Raw genomic sequence first — 25,945 nt, forward strand, 5'->3', positions numbered from 1 at the left:
GCATAACTTTGATGACAACTTTTTTGGCATATGTCGCTACCTTCCAATGTTTTTCTAAGCAGATTTCAAATAGAAGGGAAAATAACACATTGTTTAAAAAGATGAAAAAGGAGAGAGAGGAGTCAAGATGGTGGAGAAGTAGCAGGCTGAGACTACATCAGGTAGCAGGAGATCAGCTAGATAGCTTATCTAAAGATGGCAAACACCTACAAATCCATTGGCAGATCGAAGAGAAGAAGAACAGCAATTCTATAAATAGAAAATACACCACTTTCTGAAAGGTAAGACTGGTGGAGAAGTGAATCCAAAGCGACGGGAAGATAGACCGCGGGGAAGGGGGGGCTGGCTTCCAGCAAGTGGCGGAGCAACGGAGCACAAAATCAGGACTTTTAGAAGTTTGCTCTCCTGAGGGACATCACTCCAGAGGCTAAACCTAGGTGAAGCCCACGTGGGGTCAGTGTAGCCTCAGGTCCCACAGGGTCACAGAAGGATTGGGGGTGTCTGAGTGTCACAGAGCTTGCAGGTATTAGAATGGGGAAGCTGGCTACAGAGACAGAGCTGAGGAGTGAGGTCTCAGCGCAGGGTTACCTTGAACCGGTCGCAGGCTTCATGACCTCAGAGCGCGGCTGGAGGCCAGGGAGACGGGAGTAATTGGGCACTATTCTCTTAGGGTGCACTGAGGAGTAGGGCCCTGAGCTCTCAGCTCCTCCGGGCTGGAGACTGGGAGGCCGCCATTTTCATTCCCGACCTCTGGAACTCTACGGAAAGCATTCAGGAACAAAAGCTCCCGAAAGCAAACCCGAGCTGACTACTCAGCCTGGCCTCTGGTTAAGGGCAGTGTAATTCCACCTGAGGCAAAGACACTTGAAAATCACTACAACAGGCCCCTCCCCCAGAAGATAAACAAGAAACCCAGCCAGGACAAAGTTCACCTACCAAGGAGTGCAGGTTCAATACCAAGGAGAGCAGCGGAATTCCAGAGGAAGATAAATCAAAGCACAGAACTCATGCCTTTCTCCCCATGATTCTTTAGTCTTGCAGTTAATTTTTTTTTCAATTTTTTTGTTTTTTCTTCTTCTGCTAAATTTTTTTAACTTTTACCCTTTTTTTAACATTTTTAAACTAGTTTATTATATATATATATATATATATTCTTTATTCGTTTTCTTTCTTTTTAATTGTTTCTTTTTTTTTCTCGGAACCTCTTTTTATCCCCTTTCTCCCCACCATGATTTGGGATTTCTTCTGATTTGGTTTTTGCCACTCTTTTAGTATTTTACTTGCTCCTTCATATACTCTTATCTGGACAAAATGACAAGGCAAAAAAATTCACCACACAAAAAAGAACAAGATGCAGTACCAAAGGCTAGGGACCTAATCAATACAGACATTGGTAATATGTCAGATCTAGAGTTCAGAATGATGAATCTCAAGTTTCTAGCTGGGCTTGAAAAAGGCAAGGAAGATATTAGAGAAACCCTCTTGGGAAATATAAATGCCCTTTCTGGAGAAATAAAAGAACTAAAATCTAACCAAGTTGAAATTAAAAAAAGCTATTAATGAGGTGGAATCAAAAAATGGAGGCTCTCACTGCTAGGATAAATGAGGCAGAACAAAGAATTAACAATATAGAAGACCAAATGACAGAGAATAAGGAAGCTGAGCAAAAGAGGGACAAACAGCTACTGGACCACAAGGGGAGAATTCGAGAGATAAGTGACACCATAAAATGAAGCAACATTAGAATAATTGGGATTCCAGTAGAAGCAAGAGAGATGGGAGCAGAAGGTATACTGGAGAGAATTATTGGAGAGAATTTCCCTCATATGGCAAAGGGAAGAAGCATCAAAATCCAGGAGGTGCAGAGAACCCCCTCAAAATCAACAAGAATAGGTCCACACCCTGTCACCTAATAGTAAAATTCAAAAGTCTTAGTTACAAAGAGAAAATCCTGAAAGCAGCCCTGGAAAAGAAGACTGTAACATACAATGGTAAAAATATTAGATTGGCAGCAGACTTATCCACAGAGACCTGGCAGGCCAGAAAGAGCTGACATGATATATTCAGAGCACTAAATCAGAAAAACATGCAGCCAAGAATACTATATCCAGCTAGGCTATCATTGAAAATAGAAGGAGAGATAAAAAGCTTCCAGGACAAACAAAGACTGAAAGAATTTGCAAACACCAAACCAGCTTTACAGGAAATATTTAAAGGGGTCCTCTAAACAAAGAGAGACCCCAAAAGTAGTAGATCAGAAAGGAACAGAGACAATATACAGTAACAGTCACCTTACAGGCAATACAATGGCACTAAATTCATATCTCTCAATAATTAACCTGAATGTTAATGGGCTAAATGCCCCAATCAAAAGACACAAGGTATTAGAACGGATAAAAAAACAAAACCCATCTATATGTTGCCTACAAGAAACTCATTTTCAACCCAAAGACACCTCCAGATTTAAAGTGAGGGGGTGGAAAACAATTTACCATGTGAATGGACATCAGAAGAAAGCAAGGATGGCAATCCCTATATCAGATCAATTAGATTTTAAGCCAAAGACTATAATAAGAGACGAGAAAGAACACTATATCATACTCAGAAGATCTGGCCAACAAGAAGATCTAACAATTTGAAATATCTATGCTCCTAACATGGGAGCAGACAACTACATAAACCAATTAATAGGAAAATCAAAGAAACACATCAACAATAATACAGTAATAGTAGGGAATTTTAACACTCCCCTCACTGAAATGGACAGATCATCCAAACAAAAGATCAACAAGGAAATAAAGGCCTTATATGACACACTGGACCAGATGGACATCACAGATATATTCAGAACATTTCATCCCAAAGCAACAGAATGCACATTCTTCTCTAGTGCACATGGAACATTCTCCAGAATAGATCACATCCTCGGTCCTAAATCAGGTCTCAACTGGTATCAAAAGATTAGGATCATTCCCTGCATATTTTCAGATGACAATGCTCTGAAGCTAGAACTCAATCACAAGAGGAAATTTGGAAAGAACCCAAATACATGGAGACTAAGCAGCTTCCTTTTAAAGAATGAATGAGTCAACCAGGAAATTAAAGAAGAATTGAAAAAATTCATGGAAACAAATGATACTGAAAACACAATGGTTCAAAATCTGTGGGACAGAGCAAATGCAGTCCTGAGAGGATAATATATAGTGGTACAAGCATTTCTCAAGAAACAAGAAAGGTCTCAAGTACACAACCTAACCCTACACCTAAAGGAGCTGGAGAAAGAACAAGAAAGAAACCGTAAAGCCAGCAGGAGAAGAGAAATCATAAAGATCAGAGCAGAAATCAATGAAATAGAAACAAACAAACAAAACAGAACAAATCAACAAAACTAGGAGCTGGTTCTTTGAAAGAATTAATAAGATTGATAAACCCCTGGCCAGACTTATTAAAAAGAAAAGAGAAAGGACCCAAATAAATAAGATCATGAATGAAAGAGGAGAGATCACAACTAACACCAAAGAAATACAAACAATTATAGGAACATACTATAAGCAACTCTATACAAATAAATTTGACAATCTGAAAGAAATGGATGCATTCCTAGAGACATATAAACTACCACAATTGAACCAGGAAGAAATAGAAAACCTGAACAGACCCATAACCAGTAAGGAGATTGAAACAGTCATCAAAAATCTCCGAACAAACAAAAGCCCAGGGCCAGACAGCTTCCCAGGGGAATTCTACCAAACATTTAAAGAAGACCTAATTCCTATTCTCCTGAAACTATTCCAAAAAATAGAAATGGAAGGAAAACTTCCAAACTCATTTTATGAGGCCAGCATCACCTTGATCCCAAAACCAGACAAGGATCCCATCAAAAAAGAGAATTACAGACCAATATCCTTGATGAACACAGATGCGAAAATTCTCACTAAAATACTAACCAATAGGATTCAACAGTACATTAAAAGGACCAAGTGGGATTTATTCCAGGTCTGTAAGGTTGGTTCAACATTTGCAAATCAATCAACGTGATACAATATATTACTAAAAGAAAGAACAAGAACCATTTAATACTCTCAATACAAAGTATAGCATCCCTTCCTGATCAAAACTCTTCAAAGTGCAGGGATAGAGGGCACATACCTTAATATCATCAAAGCCATCTACAAAAAACCCACCGCAAATATCATTCAATGGAGAAAAACTGAAAGCTTTTCTGCTAAGGTCAGGAACAAGGCAGGGATATCCATTATCACCACTGCTATTCAACATCGTACTAGAAGTCCTAGCCTCAGCAATCAGACAACAAAAGGAAATTAAAGGCATCCAAATCAGCAAAGAAGAAGTCAAACTATCACTCTTTGCAGATGATATGATGCTATATGTGGAAAACCCCAAAGACTCCACTCCAAAACTGCTAGAACTTGTACAGGAATTCAGTAAAGTGTCAGGATATAAAATCAATGCACAGAAATCGGCTGCATTTCTCTATACCAACAACAAGACAGAAGAAAGAGAAACTAAGGAGTCAATCCCATTTACAATTTCACCCAAAACCATAAGATACCTAGAAATAAACCTAACCAAAGAGGCTAAGAATCTATACTCAGAAAACTATAAAGTACTCATGAAAGAAATTGAGGAAGACACAAAAAAATGGAAAAATGTTCCATGCTCCTGGATTGGAAGAACAAATATTGTGAAAATGTCTATGCTACCTAAAGCAATCTACACATTTAATGCAATTCTTATCAAAATACCATCCATTTTTTTTTTCAAAGAAATGGAACAAACAATCCTAAAATTTATACTGAACCAGAAAAGACCTCGAATAACCTAAGGAATATTGAAAAACAAAGCCAAAGTTGGTGGCATCACAATTCTGGACTTCAAGCTCTATTACAAAGCTGTCATCATCAAAACAGCATGGTACTGGCACAAAAACAGACACATAGATCAATGGAACAGAATAGAGAGCCCAGAAATAGACCCTCAAGTCTATGGTCAACTAATTTTTGACAAAGCAGGAAAGAATGTCCAATGGAAAAAAGACAGCCTCTTCAATAAATGGTGTTGGGAAAATTGGACGGCCATATGCAGAAAAATTAAATTGGACCATTCCTAATACCACACACAAAAATAGACTCAAAATGGATGAAGGACCTCAATGTGAGAAAGAAATCCATCAAAATCCTTGAGGAGAACACAGGCAGCAACTTCTTCGACCTCAGCTGCAGCAACATCTTCCTAGGAACATCGCCAAAGGCAAGGGAAACAAGGGCAAAAATGAACTATTGAAATTTCATCAAAATCAAAACCTTTTGCACAGCAAAGGAAACAGTTAACAAAACCAAAAGACAACTGAAAGAATGGGAGAAGATATTTGCAAACGACATATCAGATAAAGGGCTAGTGTCCAAAATCTATAATGAATAGCAAACTCAACACCCAAAGTACAAATAATCCAATCAAGAAATGGGCAGAAGACATGAACAGACATTTCTGCAAAGAAGACATCCAGATGGCCAACAGACACATGAAAAAGTGCTCCACATCGCTCAGCATCAGGGAAATACAAATCAAAACCACAATGAGATATCACCTCACACCAGTCAAAATGGCTAAAATCAACAAGTCAGGAAATGACAGATCTGGCAAGGATGCCGAGAAAGGGGAACCCTCCTACACTGTTGGTGGGAATGCAAGCTAGTGCAACCACTCTGGAAAACAGCATGGAGGTTCCTCAAAGTGTTGAAAATAGAACTACCCTCTGACCCCGCAATTGCACTACTGGGTATTTACCCTAAAGATACAAACGTAGTGATCCAAAGGGGCACGTGCACCCGAATGTTTATAGCAGCAATGTCCACAATAGCCAAACTATGGAAAGAACCTAGATGTCCATCAACAGATGAATGGATAAAGTAGATGTGATATATATATACACAATGGAATACTATGCAGCCATCGAAAGCAATGAAATATTGCCATTTGAGAGGACGTCTATGGAACTAGAGGGTATCATGCTTAGCGAAATAAGTCAATCAGAGAAAGACAACTATCATATGATTTCCCTGATATGAGGAAGTGGAGATGCAACATGGGGGGTTAAGGGGGTAGGAGAAGATGATATACTGTTAAAGGGAAGATGGGATTGGGAGGGAGACAAACCATAAGTGACTCTTAATCTCACAAAACAAACTGAGGGTTGCTGGGGGAAGGGGGTTTGGGAGAGGGGGGTGGGGTTATGGACATTGGGGAGGGTATGTGCTATGGTGAGTGCTGTGAAGTGTGTAAACCTGGCGATTCACAGACCTGTACCCCTGGGGATAAAAATATATTATATGTTTATAAAAAATAAAAATTTAAAAAAAATGAAAAAAAAAGGATAGTCACATAATTATCTCACATCAACACATATGGATATGTCCTCTATACTCTGCTTATATCTAATATTTATGACTTTTTTTTATAAATTAAGGATTCTTTTCCTCTGCTATCCAAATAAAGTCTAGGAGAGGAAATGACATAGTGCCTGGGACCAGACATCATCTTTATTCTGAAATTCAGGTATAAACAAATCACAACCTAGAGTGGATACTACAAAGGTGCTGAAGTGGAGTCTTATTTTCACAAAGATAAAAATAAATAATTGCATATGTATTCCCTAAAATATAATCTAATACAAATACAATAGAAACAGAAATTAATAATAAACCAAAACATCTACAATATGGGTATGAAGTTAGGTAATAGGTTTTAAAGCTGCTTCTCACCTCAAACTGAAAAAGTTCAGGATGCAAAGCATTATAAAAAAAGTGTAAACAAAATGCAATGACTAAGTTGTGTGTGTGTGTGGCTGATGGGGAGGGAGTGATTAAAGTTAACTAAAGTCATAGAGAAGTTTCCTTGGAGTAGAAAGCATTGTTCAGGACCTTTACATTTAGGTAGGATTTGTAAACATAGATACGATAGCTATCAAAATATGTGTATTCCATGTACAGGTTATAAATCATTTGTTTTCCTCTCCAGTCGTGTTTTTATTTATCTCTCACAGCAATATTCCTTGTATATCTTGGTGATTAGGATGTTAAAGTTCTTGTAGGAAATATAAATATTAAAGAAAGTTTATAGACAAAGTTATATCCAAACTACTCTCCCTATGAAGTAAACAAACGACTGATAATACCTAATTGAGGGGAAAATGACATTATCCTACAGCCATTAACCAACTTATTTGCCATCTTTAGGCAATATGAGAATTCTCGCATACCGAGCCAATTATACAGAGTGATGATAGTCATTCAGCTTTTTCTTTAATTGTACTGGCCTTTTCATGTATAAGTTTAATATGCTTCAATTAATGTAAGTAACGGGACTTTTATCAAATCTAGTGTTATCATCTAAGTCATTATATTACACATAAGATCCTCAGATATTTTTCAAGAGGAAACTTCTTTACAAAGCCACCACAGACGTCACTGTTAAAGGGAAGATCGGGATCTTTGAGATGTACTATAAATGCCTGCTTCTTTGTAGGCAGAGGATAGAAGAGGAAGATGCTTCCGTTGATATTAATTCCTTGTTCATTAGTAATTGCAGAATTCACATGGTGGCACAGGCAAAAATATAACACTTACCATCAATTAACCATGAAGGAAGTTATAATTGAAACCAGGTAGCAAAGAAAAAGTTATATAATCAGAATCATCTGATTAATAGAGATTTTGTTACTTGCTAGTAGATCATATGTTCTCCAAAAAATGTATAAGCCCATTAAGTCCATTACTTAATTTACTTAAACAAACAAACAAACACCTCTTCTATGCTTGGTGAAGAGAGACTTCTGAATTGAATCATCAGATGTAACTTTATTGTATCTCATCAAATTCTTATTACATTAATTGCTCTGAAATATAGAGTCCTCTTAATGAGGGGAAAGCCTCAAACCTGGTTAAAGATTTCTACAAAGACATTTTAAGTATATATAGTACATCTACTTCTCAGTCATCCCCTAAGAGATTTATTTGGATTGACTGGATCAACTTGAGCTGGAAAAAAGAAGTATATACATTCTTCTCTGGAGTAATTCAACACTAAGCCTAAACTAATTCTAGTCCCTTGGATCTAGAATGCAATAGTGTTTCATTGAGGGCTTATGAGGGTCAGATGATAAATAGAATTTACTTGGTTTATGAACTCACTCCATGGTTATTTCCCAAGTTCCTGAGTGTGTGGTTAGAATATAAATACTCAGACGCTTATAAAATCCACATAGTACTTCTTTGTAGAGTGAGGGCTATTGGTTAGTAAGATAATTGGAGGCCTTTGGAGCTCCCTGTCCTTACCGAAATAGTAAATCAAAAGCAATAATGAATCCCTGGAGGCTTTACAAAATGTAGGATCATTATCAAAGACATCAAAGAGGGAGTAGAAATGGCCTCAGTCACACTCCTATTTATCTTACCTTTTGACTTGTGCAGAAGAAAAATGAATCTTAGAAAATAAAAAAAAAGAATTATTGTAAGCTTAATTAGGTAATAAACATCTATATTTTAAATTTTTTATTATTTTTATTGCAACAAATTAACATGGTCCCTGACACATGTTCTGCAGATATTGATCTGTCATATGTTATGTTTTCTTCTATATCCCAATAATCAAAACAATAGAAGAAAAGAAATATTACATTTCCCTCCAACAGGAGCAAAAGTAAATCTTCATTGATCACTTAATGCTATACAACAATGTTCTTTTTGGTCATAATTTAGTCTGGAGAGACCTTAACTATCTTATTGTAATTTACTTGCTGATAGTACCTATTGAATGGGAAGTAGCAGTTGATAGATACCAGAATATGGGAATGATATTCTACAATAGTAGAGGCATCTGATAGTTTCTGGCACCTATAGGTCTAGACAAGTTAAGAATACATTCTCCAGAAGAAATGACCAGTTGTTTCAAATTACTTTCTCAAGCACTCAGAAAGAGGAATAATGGTTAGTAGACCTCTGGATTCTGGAGGGAATTGGTAGTATATTTATTTACACTACTCTGACATATTTACTAAGCAGCCCAGCAGAATTCCAGTTTTGAGTCAGAATGAACAGGAAAAGGCCCTCCAGCTGGCTCAGACTTCTCAAGGGAGGTTTCCACCTAGCTCTTATTAGCCTCTCAACAATGTGAAGGTACTTTAAATGACGGTTTGATCAGGATGATTCATGAAGCCTGTCGCTGCCTTGGATAGACAAGTCAGAGCAGAGGTTATGTTTTGAAGCAAATCCAGGCTCTCTTTGAGGTGACCTGAGATAATTCTTAGCTTGTTATTATATCATGGTAGATACTGAACACCTAAACTTGGAACAAGTGATTCTAAGTCTTGAACTTATCATAAACATGGTGTTTGATCCAACAGCCATAAGGACAATCTTATCCAGAAGCACTTTCTTACAATCAGATGTGGCTCAGATTGAGCAGGTCTTAATTTCACTGTGTCTTTACTCTTGCTACATTTCTGACCCACATTTTTAGTCTCATTAGGATTTCCTGATAGCATTTACATGAGGGAAAATATTTTGAACCACAAGAGGAATGTTACCCTTGTACAGGATAGCTGGGAACAGAGTAGGAAAAGAAAATCTTGGAAGTAAGCAAAACTTCAACATCTACACATTGTTTTCTATTTGGCCTTGTATTATAGGTTGCTGGAAACACAAATATGTGGGCAGTAGCTAATGATTTGTCCAAATGATGAGAAATTTGGAAAGAACAAAATTGGAGGATTGATTATAAGGCAGTTTGTGGAAGAGGAATGTGGATAGACCTAACTAAACAGGCCAAGAAAATGAAAATATTTATGGCTGACATAAAGCTGCCAATCAGCTTCTTCCCACATCCAGTCCAGTTCTTACTCAGTGTGAGTATAGAATGTGCCCATAGTATTAGGGACAGATATTATTCATGGCCTCGATAGTGTGGACTTTCTCATAATTTGGCCTATCTAATACTGCCATTGCTAAGTCCCTGATGTGCAAAAGTCACTATGATATCATATCCTATGGGAGTCAGCCAGCCATCTAGTAGCATGATGATTATATCAGATTATATATATATATATATATATATATATATATATATGAAGAGTGCATGTGCTCTCTATCTAACAAAATAATAATAATAATAATAATGATGATGATACCCTTTCTGTCCACCAAGCTGTTGCAAACACACTCTTAATTGACTTACTAAATACTCTATTCACCATCAGGTTTTCACATGCAACATTTATTTTAAGCAAGGGCTTCATTTTACCACAAGATAAATAAGGTGATTGACCTTGTACAGGATTCACTATACACTAGAAACCTCTGCATTTAGAGATTGGGAGAACATACTACTGAAGAGTCAACTAGTCTCAAATAGGTGGGAGGAAAAAAACAAAACAAGACACCTAAAAGCCTGGCAACTTTGAAGGCTTGTGACACAGGTGTTATTCTCTATGGCCAGAGTTTATGTGTTATGATACTAAGGGATGCACTTAATACTGGTACCACTCAAATATATAATTTTTATAATTACATAATTGTATAAACAATTATATAATTTTAAGGATTGATTTATATATTGAAGTGTAGTTGACATACATAATAGTTCAAGTGTGCAGTATAGTGATTCAACACTTACATACATTGCAAAATGATCACCAGGATAAATCTAGCTACCATCTGTCGCTATACAAAGTTGCAACGTATGATTAACTATATTCCTTTTGCCACACAACGTTGCCTCCTGTCATATTTATTTATAATTGGAAGTTTGTGCCTTTTAAACTCCTGTCCTCCTTTTGCCCCAGCCCCTTCCCCAGCAACCACCAGATTCTTCTTTGTATCTATGATTCTGTTTTGTTTGTTCTTTTTTTTTATAGATTTTACATATAATTGAAATCATACAGTGCTTTTCTTTTTTTGCCTAACTTATTTTTCATTTAGCATAATACCCTCTATGTCCATCCATGAAATAATAAATAATTAAATAGAAAAATTTACTTCCCATCTCCTCAAATTTAGTATCATATTTTAATAATTCGGTGCCCAAGAATGTCATGTTTCCATAGGGACTTAAGAATGAAATTATTAGGGGCACCTGGGTGGCTCAGTGGGTTAAGCCGCTGCCTTCAGCTCGGGTCATGATCTCAGGGTCCTGGGATCGAGTCCCACATCGGGCTCTCTGCTCAGCAGGGAGCCCGCTTCCCTCTCTCTCTCTCTCTGCCTGCCTCTCCATCTACTTGTGATTTCTCTCTGTCAAATAAATAAATAAAATCTTTAAAAAAAAAAAAAGAATGAAATTATTAAACTGAAAACTAAAACTTCTACCAGGCAATTCTGGAGACATCATGCCACCAGAACAATATCCAAAAAGATTGCATCATTCTGTTGCTTTGGTGCTTGCTTTTTTAAATCAAGGTTTAATATGTTGCAACAAAACAGGAGCAGCTACAGTATTTCTCAAACTCAATGAATTATCCTAAGAACTTCGTAGGCTTGCCATGTGCATTGGTAGACCAGAAATATCTTAACTGGCATGACAACCAAGACACCTGAACAATCTAAAAAATGAAAATTTTAGTACCTGCCCCTTCATCTTCAAATAAAGAACACTGGCAAGGTGAGGAGATTAGAAAGAGTAAGCGGAACTTGGAATGAGTAATGAAAAATTAATATAAATGCCGTCCAAGTCTTTTGCAGTTATCTTATTTTTCCTCTTCTCAGTTACTTCCAAATAATATGTATATGATATATATATCATATATATATATCACATATGTTATATAATATATGTGAATATGTGTGTAGGCCGTTGAGATTAGCAGAATACATCAGAAGCAATAATATGTGATTTTTGAGACAATGTTATAAAAAGCACCTTCCATGCACATTAGAACATTCATACTCTGAATCCTAAACTATTATAATATGAATCTGCTAAATTACAGGATAAATTCTTTCTCTACCACAGCAATTGAAACAAGATCTTTACCGGTCCTAAGTGACCAAATAAATGGAGGCAGGGCCGTCATGGACAGAGATGACACATTTTCCACAGTACCCATTCCAATGCCATTTCAGTGTATGGAGTTCTGGGCTCTAGTTACGTTCACTGTATTACCTTGCAGATAGGGCAGTGGAGGCAGCTCACTCATGATGGGCTTATTTGGGATTTAAGTAATATAATCAGAGCAGCATGGCCGTAGACTAGTGATTATAGTGACCGTTTCCTAATTTTTCAGAAGGCCATTTAATTTGGTAGTTTCAAGTTTCTCATAGAAAGAGATTCTTTCTCATACAAAGGGATGCTGGAGTTTACAGCATCATTAGCTTCCTGAGTTTGCAGGTTCCTGGCAATGGATCTTATGGTGGTCCATTTCTGCGGTCCTGGAAACTAAGCCCAGAGTGTCTTCATCTCTCCCAGTGATGTGGTGAGCTACTTCTACCATTTAATAAATCCCTTTCTACTTAAGCTAGCTACTTGGATTCTGTTGCTTAGAAATACATATCATAAACTCTTCTTTAGCTTGTTGGGAAGATTAAAAAAAATGAAAATAACATGTAAACTGTCTAGAATACACAAGCTTAAGAAGTATTAATTTTCTTCTTTTCCATTGTTTTGCCTTCCATTAATATTTTAGTGTATTTCTGAGCAGATTTTTATATTTTTAACATTTCCTCTATGGAAAAATAGAATTTATATTATGCATTTTATAAGACAAAAAGAAGAATCATGATACACTGATTTTATAAAAGTTCCACTCTACAAAGTATAATTTATGAGAGTAGGACTTATGAATAAATATGCCTATTTCCTGCACTTCTAATAACGTTCTAATAATGCTGGTAACTATAAGATTAGAATCAAAAGAAGTTGCCTTTTCTGTTTAATAAGAATGTCATAACCTCTTTTCATCTTTTATTACTAAGGTTTATCTTTCATAATCATGTTCAATCCTATGGGTACAGGATAAAAAGATCTGAAGTAGCTAGCACAGAGAAAAGTTCATTATGAAAGGGAACTGATTGTCAATATTGGAAAAAATAATCTAACAATAGATTATCATCTTGCATTTTAATTTAACTTGGCTAAGTAGACAAACAGGTCTAAGGATCTGCAAATACCTTTAATATTTGAGGAGGAAAAAGAATTTGAAGCTAAAATCATATTGGCTTTTTGAAGCTGTACACATCCTTTGTCTGTTAAAAATTTAATGATAGAAATCTCTCTTTTATAACGGAAGTTTACTTCTTACTACCCAAAAGAAAGACAAGTATGCTTCAATCTCCTGTGAGAATCAAACCCATCTTTCAATATTCTAAATTTTTCTTTTGATTTTTGGGAAAGTAATAATAGAGTATCATGAAAAACACTGCAGTATTCTTTTTAACCGTTTGTTATATATACTAAAAATATAAATACATTCAAGACTATTAAGATATTCACATTGCCATTTGCCCCATGGTTTGAAATAATTTTAGTCCCGAAATTGTGGTAAGGCTATTGACTGTGCTTTAATTGTTCACTAGCTCTTATTTTGTAATTGTATTTTCATTTTTATTTTTTACTTTAGAGAGAGAGAGAGTGGATGAGTAGAGCAGAGGGAGAGAGAAAAAGTCTCAAGCAGGCTTCACCTCTAGCACAGAGCCCTACATGTGGCTGGATCTCATAACCCTAAGATCATGACCTGAGCTGAAATCAAGATTAGATGCTTAACTGACTGAGCCACCCAGGTGCCCCTATTTTCATTTTTAAAGAGTATTTTTGTCATGTTAATGAGGAGATAAACTATTGAATCTAATCATATTTCTTCTTTAATGAGTATGCTTATCCGTAAAAAGACCGTGACATTTCCAAGCTTTATTTTCATTTACATTACACAGGTAGCCCCTTTTATGAAAAAAACCTCAGGATTGCAAGACTAAGTGAGAAAAGACAGTAGCTGATGTTAAAAGTCACTACTAGAAGAAAGAAGAAATTTCACATGAAAATTAATATAATATCTAAGTAGTTTATGTGAATTACCCAAAATCAGTGATAGAAGGAGAAAATGTTATTTATTTTTATTCCCCAAATACCAATACCTTTCGGTTTGTTCAAATTTACTTTGCTGACAGAAGGTTCGCTTTTTGAAAAGAATACCTAGTAATAGCCTGATAATTTTTTTCAGGTACGAATTTTGCCATTAGTGAAAACATTCCTCATCCTGAAACATTCCTAGCTCTGATAATGTGCAATAAACACATAAGATGCTGTCAAACTGACAATAAAAATGGCAGATAAAGAGAAGCACATGTAGGAGAGAAGGGAATGTATACATGTAGTAAACTAAGAGGGACAGATTATACTTAGTACATTTCATTAGACAAGTCGCTTGGGTTACTGTATTTTAAAATATTTTACTATTTTTACTAACAATATGCATTGCATCGATAGTAATTTAGATGTAATTTTTCTTTGATGATACACACAAGTAAGTCTTACATTTTTATATAAAATTTTCATATTCATGAATTCTTTTGTAATAAGCTGGCCTATCTTTTCTTTGCTATTGTTGAGTAAGAAATATATATAATAGGAAATCTTTAGAGACAATTCCACTAAAATGGGGACTAAAATAACAACACACTCTATAATAGTTTTAAAATATGTCAGCAAAGTATCTGACACTCATTGCATTAAAAATTAGAGTTTAATATTCTCCCCCTCCTTTGAATATGGGCCAGCTTTAGTTACTCTTCTTGATGAACAGAATGGGGCAGAAGTGACATTACTTGACTTCTGAGAGACAAAATGCTAAAAAGCTGTATGCCTTTTACTTCTCTCGTTCTTCTATTGTGATCATTTTATTTGGAATCCATTTATCATAGGGTAAGGAAGACAAATAGCCACAATGGAATAGCTACATGTAGGTGTACTGCCCCAGTCCCAGCTGATATTCAAGCTTGGAGTCAGCATCAACCTCCAGAGATGTGAGAAAGCCTTTGAATTATTCTAGCCTCCAGACTTCAAACTGTCTCAGCTAATACCAGGTGAAGCAGGGATGACCCTGCTGGGGCCTGACCAAATTCTCGATTTGTGATGTTTTTTTTTGAGCCACTAGGTTTTGGTTATGCAGCAATACATAACTGAATCATGAGGTATTACTAGTATTGTTCAGTGTTGTTCAGTAAGTTTTCATCAATTCATTTATGCATTAGTTTATCCATTCAGCAAATATTTACTACATGTCTACCATATGCTGTTTCAGGCACTGCAGGGGATACATGAGTGAACATAAAAAAAAAAAAAAATTCCTGTCCTCATTGAAGTTATATGTTGGAGGCAGAATAAGAAAAGGTATAATGTCCAGCAGTGATAAGTGTTATAAGGAAAAAATAAAGGTAAGTAAAGAGAGAGAGAGAGAGAGACAGGGTGATGTTATTTTAGATCGGTGTTGAAAGGAGCCATTTCTGTGGCTGTGACATTTCAGAAAAGTCAAGAGAAAAAGCAGAAAGCAAGTCACTTTAATATCTGGAGTAAAATATTACAGGCAAAGGGAAGAGAGAATATTTAATAATAAAGAAGACTATCAGAGTGGCTGCAGCAGAATGAGCCAGAGGAAGAGTACATAGAGAAAAGGTCATGACCAGGTAATGTAGAGATTTGTTGGCTGTCTTGGTGGATAGCCTGCAAACAAATTCACACATAAATGTGGACTTACTCTAAATATGTTGAGAAGTCTTTACAAGGTTCTGAGGAAACAATTTCTATAAAATTACAGGACATTTTAATAATTACATTTATTACATGACTTTGAGAAAGCAACTGATATAAAAATTAAAACTTTAGTCTTTGTGGGGAAAAATACACTGTAGGGGTGCAAGAACTATAGTGAAGACCTGCAAAGAGACCACTGTGGCACCCCAGGAAAGGCAGAGTAGTGGGTTCCGTGGATGGTAGCTAACATGTGTGTGAGAGATAACTGAATGGAGAATGGATTTTGAAGAAAGAGAACAAGATTTCCAGGAGATGGATGAACCAGTGCAACAACCAATAAAAATAGAGAATGAAATCAATACCAGAGCAAAGATGCAGGTGTAATTATTTGCAGATAATACAATTGCTCATATAAAAGAAATTCTGAAAATTAAGACCCAAGAACCACAAAAACTGAGTGAGATACAAAGTATTATTTTTCAATTTCATATATGTACTAACTGAGACTTAGAAAATTAAATTGATTTAGGGTAATCTCACATAGATGTCGTTTGAGTTGAAATGCAAAAGTTTGCAATCTAGAAGATATAATTTTTTTCCACTTTGCCTCAATTCCAAAACTACAAAGAATATTTTAGTACTACTTCTTTCCAGTCAATTAATTAATATCAGAATGCACAGTCTTAAAAAATAATCAAGCTTACTTATAATTTAAAAGTAACATTTTAAATATCAATTTTATGAGAACATTGACGAAAGTTAAAACTATTTATTGCCCATCAAGTCTGTTATTCTATAGCTTATGGTTTAACTTAATTCCAGGCATGCAGCCTAGGCTTTATATATGTAAACATTTAAAAAACATTATGAATCATAATGAAAATAAATATTTATCAAAATTAAAGAAGGGTTAAATAAATGCTAAAAATCAAGCCAAGAAACACTGTGACTCTGCTTGAAGTTTTTTTTTTTTTTTTTACCTATGAGTAGATATTTTATCTCAGAATTAGAAACCTAAGAGTTAGAACATTGCTTTTTTTTTAAGATTTTATTTATTTATTTGATAGAGAGAGATCACAAGTAGGCAGAGAGGCAGGCAGAGAGAGAGAGAGAGAGAGATAGGAGGAAGCAGTCTCCCTGCTAAGCAGAGAGCCCGATGTGGGGCTCAATCCCGGGACCCCGAGATCATGACCTGAGCTGAAGGCAGCAGCTTAACCCACTGAGCCACCTGCTCAGGTGCCCCCTGCTTGAAGTTTTTGATACATTTATGGGTAAACTGTTGTCTCAGTGTCATTAAAAATCCTGACTATAGCTATCATCTCCCCAAATAAGAATATGCCTACAAACTTACTCGCTGGAAATGCACAAATCATTTTAAAAGAGGTAATAATCAGCTGTTGCGGAAATTCTTTTTTTTTTAAGATTTTATTTATTTATTTGATAGACGGAGATCACAAGTAGGCAGAAAGGCAGGCAGAGAGAGAGAGAGAGAGGAGGAAGCAGGCTCCCTGCTAAGCAGAGAGCCCGATGCGGGGCTCAATGCCAGGACCCTGGGATCATGACCTGAGCCGAAGGCAGAGGCTTTTACCCACTGAGCCACCAGGCATCCCTGTTGTGGAACTTCTTCTTCTTCTTTTTTTTTTTTTTTTTTTTTTAACAATTTTATTTATTTATTTGACAGACAGAGATCACAAGCAGACAGAGAGGCAGGCAGAGAGAGAGGAGGAAGCAGGCTCCCTGCTGAGCAGAGAGCCCAATGCGTGGCTCTATCCCAGGACCCTGAGATCATGACCTGAGCCGAAGGCAGAGGCTGTAACCCACTGAGCCACCCAGGTGCCCCTGTTGTGGAACTTCTTAAACTGATATTAATTTTCCCTGAAAATTATGGCTCTTGTACATCTTTCTGTAATTTCCAGTGTTCAAGCAGGATTCCTTAGAGTTCGTGATATTTATACTTTATTGTGTTTCTTCATACATCTGTTTTCTTTTTTTTTTTTTTCCAATTTATTTATTTTCAGAAAAACAGTATTCATTATTTTTTCACCACACCCAGTGCTCCATGCAAGCTGTGCCCTCTATAATACCCACCACCCGGTACCCCAACCTCCCACCCCCCCACCACTTCAAACCCCTCAGATTGTTTTTCAGAGTCCATAGTCTCTCATGGTTCATCTCCCCTTCCAATTTACCCCAAAGCACATACCCTCCCCAATGTCCATAACCCTACCCCCCTTCTCCCAACCCCCCTCCCCCCAGCAACCCACAGTTTGTTTCGTGAGATTAAGAGTCACTTATGGTTTGTCTCCCTCCCTATCCCATCTTGTTTCATGGATTCTTCTCCTACCCACTTAAGCCCCCATGTTGCATCTGTTTTCTTTCTAATAATTCGTAGTACTCTATGTCCAAAACATTAGTGTACATTTCCTTTTTAGGAATCTCTAATTTTTTATTGCTTATGTACTACAATAATAGTATAGTATAATAGTGTAATAGTCAATGGGTGGCTTTCACTCTTAGTTAACTGTTAGAATCACCTGAAGAGTTTTAAAAACATAAAAACTGGCACATAGACCTCACTTCCAGAAATTCTATGGTGCAGATACTGATATATTTAAAAGGATACTCAACCAATTATAATGTATCTCCAGATTTGAGAACCACTTTGATAAATTATATAATTGGTTTACTAATGTTTACCTAATAGCTATTTAACATTACAATATTATTTTATAATCCAAAAAATATAATGTTTTCAAACTTTAGAAATAAACAAAAAGATTAAAATCTGTTGGTAAAATGTGGGAAAACATTTCCAATGGTGTCTTAATTATGATGAACCAGAAGTGTGTTATCAAGTTAATGGTTCTGAAATTCACTCAAGTAATATTTAAAGAAAATGAGTGCTAAAGGAGAAATAGAATACATATAACAAAATATAAACTATGCTTATTAATTTTAAGGCTAAGTTAAGCTATTACATTAACTTTATATGAGAAATTACCTTATTTTGGCAATAGTTCCATTTTTCACTTATAATGACAAGTAGAATTTAAAGCAAAATTGTGAAGTAATGTTTTCAGGGTTCAATCTTCAGATTATTTTTGAAAATGAAAAGAAAAATAAAAGAGAACCGGTGATAATTCACTGAAGATGCATACATGTAGAATAGGAGAGAACAACATAAGACAATCTGATTGTATTCAGCAATTTTTTCAGTCTTATCTATTCTGTACCAAATGTGTCAATATTATACAAACTTAAGAGGAATTATATATTGTCTCTTTTGGGAGACATACCCGATATACCCAAAGGCATACCCAAAAGGCATACCCAAAAGTCATACCCGGTAAGAGTTCAAAGGCCCCTGTTTCTCTCATGGCTACAAATGCTTGAGAAGAGACTAAGGCTACAGGGATGGTGTTGTTGAAGGGCATCTCTCACCCAAAGTTGAAGGAGATTTCAAAATCAATGGTACAGGAAGCTCTGAAGGTTCATCAGAAAGTTAACCACAAGGGTGCCCGGGTGTCTTAGTCGTTAAGCATCTGCCTTTGGCTCAGGTCATGATCCCAGGGTCCTTGGATCTAGCCCTATATCTGGCTCCCTGCAGGAGGCCTGCTTCTCCCTCTCTCATCCTGCTTGTGTTCCCTCTCTCTGTTAAATAAATGAAGAAGAAGTAGAAGGAGGAGGAGGGGGAGGAGAAAAGGAGGAAGAAGAAGGAAAGAAAGAAAGTTAACTACAGTAACAGTAAAACTGCAATTTTTGCAAATATTTTGAGCCAGATCCAGATAATTATAGTTGGAAATTGGACCCAGGTTCCTTACAGTTGGTAAAAAACCAAAAGCTCAAGCGTGTGCAAGCACAAGGGTTATTTGGCCAACGTAGTGGACTAGACAGAGGTGGTAATGAGCCTTATTCTTACACACACATATACATACACAAAGAGAGAGAGAAATACTGAATAGAATGTTATATTAAAAAATAATAATAAAGCTTAGGAACAAGAAATGGGAATTCTCAGGCATCAGAAAGCATACACACACACACAGACACACACATAGCCAAAATTGTAAAGTTGAAGCCTTCTAGTTATCTGAAATGTTGGTCTTGAGAGTATGTTTTAAAAAGTCATCAAGCTACTCAACTGTCATGAGTTGAGTTCTATATTCATGTATGCTTTCAATAAAACATTTTAAAATATAATTCTCCATGGGGAATAAAATATTCACCAGTTTACAAATAAAAATTATAGTCACTGAAATTAATAATAAAAAGGTTATACAATAAGAATGACAGAACAGAAAATTGTTGAATGGGAAAACAATTTTGTTTATTTATTTTAAGATTTTATTTGTTTATTTGACAGAGAGATATCACAAGTAGGCTGAGCAAGAGAGAGGGAAGCAGGCTCCCCGCGAGCAGACAGTCCCATGCGGGACTCGATCCCAAGACCCCAAGATCATGACCCGAGCTGAAGGCAGCAGCCCAGCCCACTGTGCCACTCAGGTGCCCTGGGAAAACAAATTTAAAGGAAATACTTTATAATAGAGTACAGAGAGATATCTGATAGATTTTTATTTAAAAAAATGAGGAAAAACGAATGTCCAAGTTTATGCCTCTTAAAAGGAAAAAATAGAGAGATGAGGGAATCAATATATAAAGGACTAATGGCTAAGAGTTTCCAGGTTTGAAGAAAAGCATGGTTCTCAAACTGAAGAAAGGTCCCTCCTGAAATTTATATGTCCATATAACATATATAGAGTGATACATTTTCTATAACACACACTAGTCACACAAGTCAAAAACTCAAAGATAAAATACATTAAACAATGGGAATGAAGAAAAGATTCCTTAGAAAAAAAAGGCAAAAAATAACAGAATTCTTATTAGCAATAATAGATGCAAAAGTGGTTGGAATAGCTTGAACCGACTAGGAAAAGTATCTCCGAAACTAGACAGGCACACTCACTTCACTGAAGAGTGATTGCAAAATAAATCTGTTTTCCTATAGTAATATATAAATGAGCTCACTATACCTTGATCAAGATTGAGAGAAATGTGTCTGTGTAATTTAGGCTAAAACTAAAGAGAGAGCACTAACTAAGCAAGAAACAATTGAAAATAAACTTAAGAAGAAAAAAATAAAGAAAAATAATTACTATAATATGCTGGTTAATCAGCAAATATTGATGATAACATATTTACCCATGAGAGGGAGAATAAAATTACAGACAACTACATTATACATATTAGAATTGGAGATATTTAGAGATAAATTAGAGACATTTACATGTTAACTGACTTACATAGAAAGAGGGAAGAGACTACTAGTAAGAAGTTACTGTAGTAAAAAAAATCACTGTAAGTAATTTTAAATTTTCCTAGAAAAATATAAGTGTATGTATGATAGATACAAAAACTTCTTTCCTTAAAATTCCACTGCCTAAGTACAAAATCTATAATTAGGACAACAGTTTGAAACTCACAAATGAGAAATAATTGTCAATCATAGCTACATGTTGGTATTTGTGAGATTACAGTTATAACGGTACTAACTTGTCTTTCCTAATCTAAACAGTTCCTTAAATTAACCTTTCCTAATCTAAACAGTTCCTTAACCTTCCCAGTTAAGCCTTTCATGGTCTGCTTAAAATTATAAATTCCTATCTCCCACTGACTTTGACAACAAAATAAGTAATTTTATTCCACAATGAAATAACAATTTACATCTTTCTACATTTTAGTTGCAAAGAGTAAATAAACAAAAAAATTGTTGTAATCCTCACTTAAAATAGACATTTTAATGTTAAATTAATTTCTGGGGAGTGGGTAAGTAGGGTAGAGTTTGGAGGAAGAGTAGCAATGACGTACTTGAGTCTATGGGCCAACAAAAGCCCCATGGATGTGGGAATGGTACTTCAAAAGTAAGGGGCAAAAGGAACAATGAACACACAATACAAGTAGTCATTGAACAAAAGCTACAAGCATTGAAAAGAAAAAAACAAAGAATCTCCTTATGAAGTGTCTTCTGGGCTTCCATCACATCAACAAAGAACAAACAAAAAACAATCTTTCCTCACCCTTCTTTGGTTTAATTGTTGGGATAGAACTGATACATGGGTAGATTCTCTATTTCTAAGTCCTTTGTACAATTCTACCAACAGGACGGCTAAAACCCCGTTTTCATTATGACCTTTAACAACTATCCTCTACTGCTTGCAATTAATTATTTATAGCAATGAAAGTTGGGATTCCCAAAGAAATTAAACATTTATTTGTAACCTGGGTGGCATGCAAACATTAACCTTTAACAATATCCCATCTATTCTGGTCCTTTTGTTGGCAAAGTGACAGAACTTATTATAGAAAGTTCAAGACCTTGTGCTTAAAAGTTGTAAATTTAAAAAGTGCTATGTTTTGACACAATATTCCAAATCTGATGCTACTTTCTGGTAATACTCTGGATATTTTTAGAATCTGATGCCATACTTTCTGTCTTCTGATCTATTAATTAATAAAAATATCATATGGCATTTTTGTTGTCCATACAAATGAGAAAAAGCCATAGCACAGATAACAAAAATTATTGATTTCAGGAACAGTTGAAAAGTTTCTACAGAAATGGTTTAAAAGGTCTGTCATCATAGACACTGATTGTACTTGGAAGTGTGCATGCTCAATTAAAAATGAGTGTGATTTCTCCATAGCACTGTTAGTTTCTGAATAGTGGAAAGGAGAACATGAACATAAAGGAAGATGTTCTATGTTCTATCCTTACCCTGTGCAAAGGAAAGTAAGAACTGGGACAAATTAAAATTTGTAACAGGTTGTAAATGACATTATGAGTATATTTATGGTATATGAATTTGGTTGAATTGGGTTTTTACAAGGGACAAAAAAGTAATGAATGCATTCATAATAAGGATCAAGGAAAGAAAAAAGAGAAAACAAGAGAAAGCAGTAATGTACAACAAAGAAAAAAGGAAGTCAGAAAAATTCAAATACTGAAAAAAGAAATCAAAAGCATTAGAATAAAGATTATGAGCTCAATTACTTATATCAAAATGCCCACAAAATGGTTCATTAATGAATACTAATCAAATACTGTTATATTTAGAACCATTGCTTTTCTATTGTGCCATTATATGTCATTCCACATAAATTTAATAACTTGTTATTAATCTTGCAAACATCTGCCTGGTACTCTGAGGTCTGATTTTTAATATTCTTTTGAATTTATTATTTTATTTGTGGCCTTTGGTACTTGACAGCTATGAATGAAATTAAATTACAGCTCTACCTTTTGGAAAGTTCAGTATATGAATTGGTTATTAAACTGTTTTGTAGTCTTCAAAATGCTGTATGTGCTTGTCTGATGCACAAATTTAGTCTGAATTCAATGTTTCATTTTGGAAAATGAAGGCTTGCAAAAGTAGGCTTATTCAGAATTACATGGATTTGAATTGCTCTTTGGATGCATACCTGTTTTTGAAGATGATGGCAATATATATTACCAATATCTAAATGTATATAGACTATACAAGCATATTTATGTGCAAAATTAGAGAATAGAAAATATATGATAAAGATAAATGTGCCTGGTCACAAGAAAAGACAAAATCACTAATTGAATTAAAAGTACATATTCAGGGTTAGATTTCCAGCTTACTACTTGGCTGGTTTGGGGCACATTATTTACATGCTGTGGTTCCAGTTTTCTCCTCCATAAAATGGGGATAATATTATTGATGATGATTATTTTTAAAGTGTTCTGGACAGCACCTGACACATGAAAAAAATTCCTAAACAAATTGATTAAAAATCAACATCATTTTGGAAAGGTTTTACAGGAGTTTAAGTGCAATATTTCATACTCCCTAATGTAAAATAATTAATAATCTGTGCCGTATGATATAATGTTCATACTTTCACATATGCAATTAGTTAAGCTAGATGACTTACTTACTAAACTCCCACTATACACCATATTTTAATGCCTTTATCATTTCTAGTTCTTACAATTTTCTACTTTAAGTTATTCAAATGTTAATAATTTTATTATATTTATTTCAAGCAATACTTTACAATGCTTTCTGATTTGTCCTTCCTACTTGCTTTTAAAAGTGGTATATTTATATCAAACACATTGTATTGCAGTTTCTATATTATTACTTGTTTATATTTACCTATACACCAGGACCTCTTCAAAGGTATGGACCTATATTAATATATAGCTTTAAATTCTAGTGTTCAAAAAATACCCCATTACATATTACCATTCTTGAAGTACTGATAAATGATTAATACATAATATTTACTATTTGACTATCTACTATTTAAGCCTGGAGCCTGGAGTAGTGTTCCGTTAATATACATTGTACTGAGGAAAAATGAAAACAAAAGAATAAACAAAACTGTATTTCATCCTTGCTAGTTTCCAGTGCATTACCTAGGGGAATGATTACTTATGGTAAAATGAGTGAATATCTATAGCTACTTACTACGGAGCACATTGCGTGGATCTTCTGCTGAATCAACAGCTGGATTGTTACTCAACCCTGGCTATTCCGAATACATTTGACTTTCACTGTAGGAACCACATTAAAACCAGGATTAGTTTTCTCCATCCTTATAATTATAACACATACACACGGATCTTGGTTATCAGCCATTCATTACGCTCAGAGCAAAAATCTTCAAACAACTTCTGACCATAACTCAGGAAAAAAGTGTTGAAACGCTGATAAACATCATGCATGCGCATGGCCAAGCTGTGACACCTGTGCGCCTGCGCATACATACAATTGAAGCAAAAGCTGAGGAAATAAAATTAATTTTGTTACCTCTGACGTCCTTTTTTAAGTTTTATATTATTATATGTATTGTAATATGAGTCCCATTTATCTTTTACCCTGTAATAGTCTTTTCTTTTTTTTTATCCTATTTTAATTTTGCAGTTGTTAGTTCTGAATGATTAAGCAGAATTCACCACTCACTAGCAGGATGCATCTGGCATTTTGTAACATTTTTGTTCTGAAGGATGCCATCCTGTCTGGCATAGCACTCAGAGCTACCCCCACTTCCAAAGTGAAAATTTAGTATACCACGTTGCCTGTATTCTAAATCAAATCATCTCTATCATACCCTCAAGTTTGGGAGAAAATTTCTCCGACAATTTTCATATAGTGCTGAAACTCATATAAAGGCAGGAAGTTAATCTGAAATTCTAAAGATTTTTTTTTTTTTTTTTTTAGGATAAGTTTTTCTTTTACTTGTGACGTTTAACTTCAGAACTTTTTGTTTGCATAAGTCATTCTAAAGTCTCCATTATTTTATATATTGCTTTTCACTTACATGTTCTGTAGAAACTCCTCACACTGAAATGAATTCTCTTCCTATATTTTACTTTAGAGGAAATTATCTTTTTCATCCTAAAAAAAAAAAAAAAAAAAAAGAAGAAGAAGTGCTTCAATTGTCCTTCCCACAATAGTGAAGGGGATTGAACTCTCCTACCTCTATTCTATCTCTCCTGTTTCCAGCCAGGCTGTTATATCAAACAAAAGTCTTTCTCATTATGATGAATGCTTAAAGCCTGGGTGTCTCTGACTGAGAAGCTGCCTATGAGGGGGTAAATAGCTAAAGCTCTTTTTTTTTTTTTTTAAACAAAAAAATAATTTCTCCCTAGGAGAGCCAGAAGACAGTTAAGATACTGGGCAGCAACAGCTCTGCCCCCAATTTGTCCCAGGTTGTGCTCCCTTTGGCTGTCTCTTGCAAGGGCACAGATTCTGAGGCTAACTTGTAGCATCCCTGTAATGTCTAATGTAAATGACAGGAATTGGTTTTCCCTCTACAAATGAGCAGGTAACATTCAGTGTCTTTATAATTAATCTCACACAGACCTGTCTTTCCTGTGCTAGGAAGGAAGAGAAAAGGTAAACAAATCGCTTAAATGATTCATGCTATATTAATTAAGATTGAATTCACTGACAATTACAAATATTATAAAAGCTATATTTTAGCTATTTTCCAAAATTTATCAAGCTGCTATAATAATTGATAAAAACCCCACAAGTACATGAAATCACTGCAAAATGAAAGAGTTCCCTTTTCATAATGTATTACTTGCCTATATAGAAACTTCTAAACCAACATACTCATTTTTAATTCTTTACTTACTTGAATATAAAGTGATATTTAT

Source organism: Neovison vison, chromosome 11 (genome assembly GCF_020171115.1).
Source record: "Neovison vison isolate M4711 chromosome 11, ASM_NN_V1, whole genome shotgun sequence".
Taxonomy (NCBI): Eukaryota; Metazoa; Chordata; class Mammalia; order Carnivora; family Mustelidae; genus Neogale; species Neogale vison.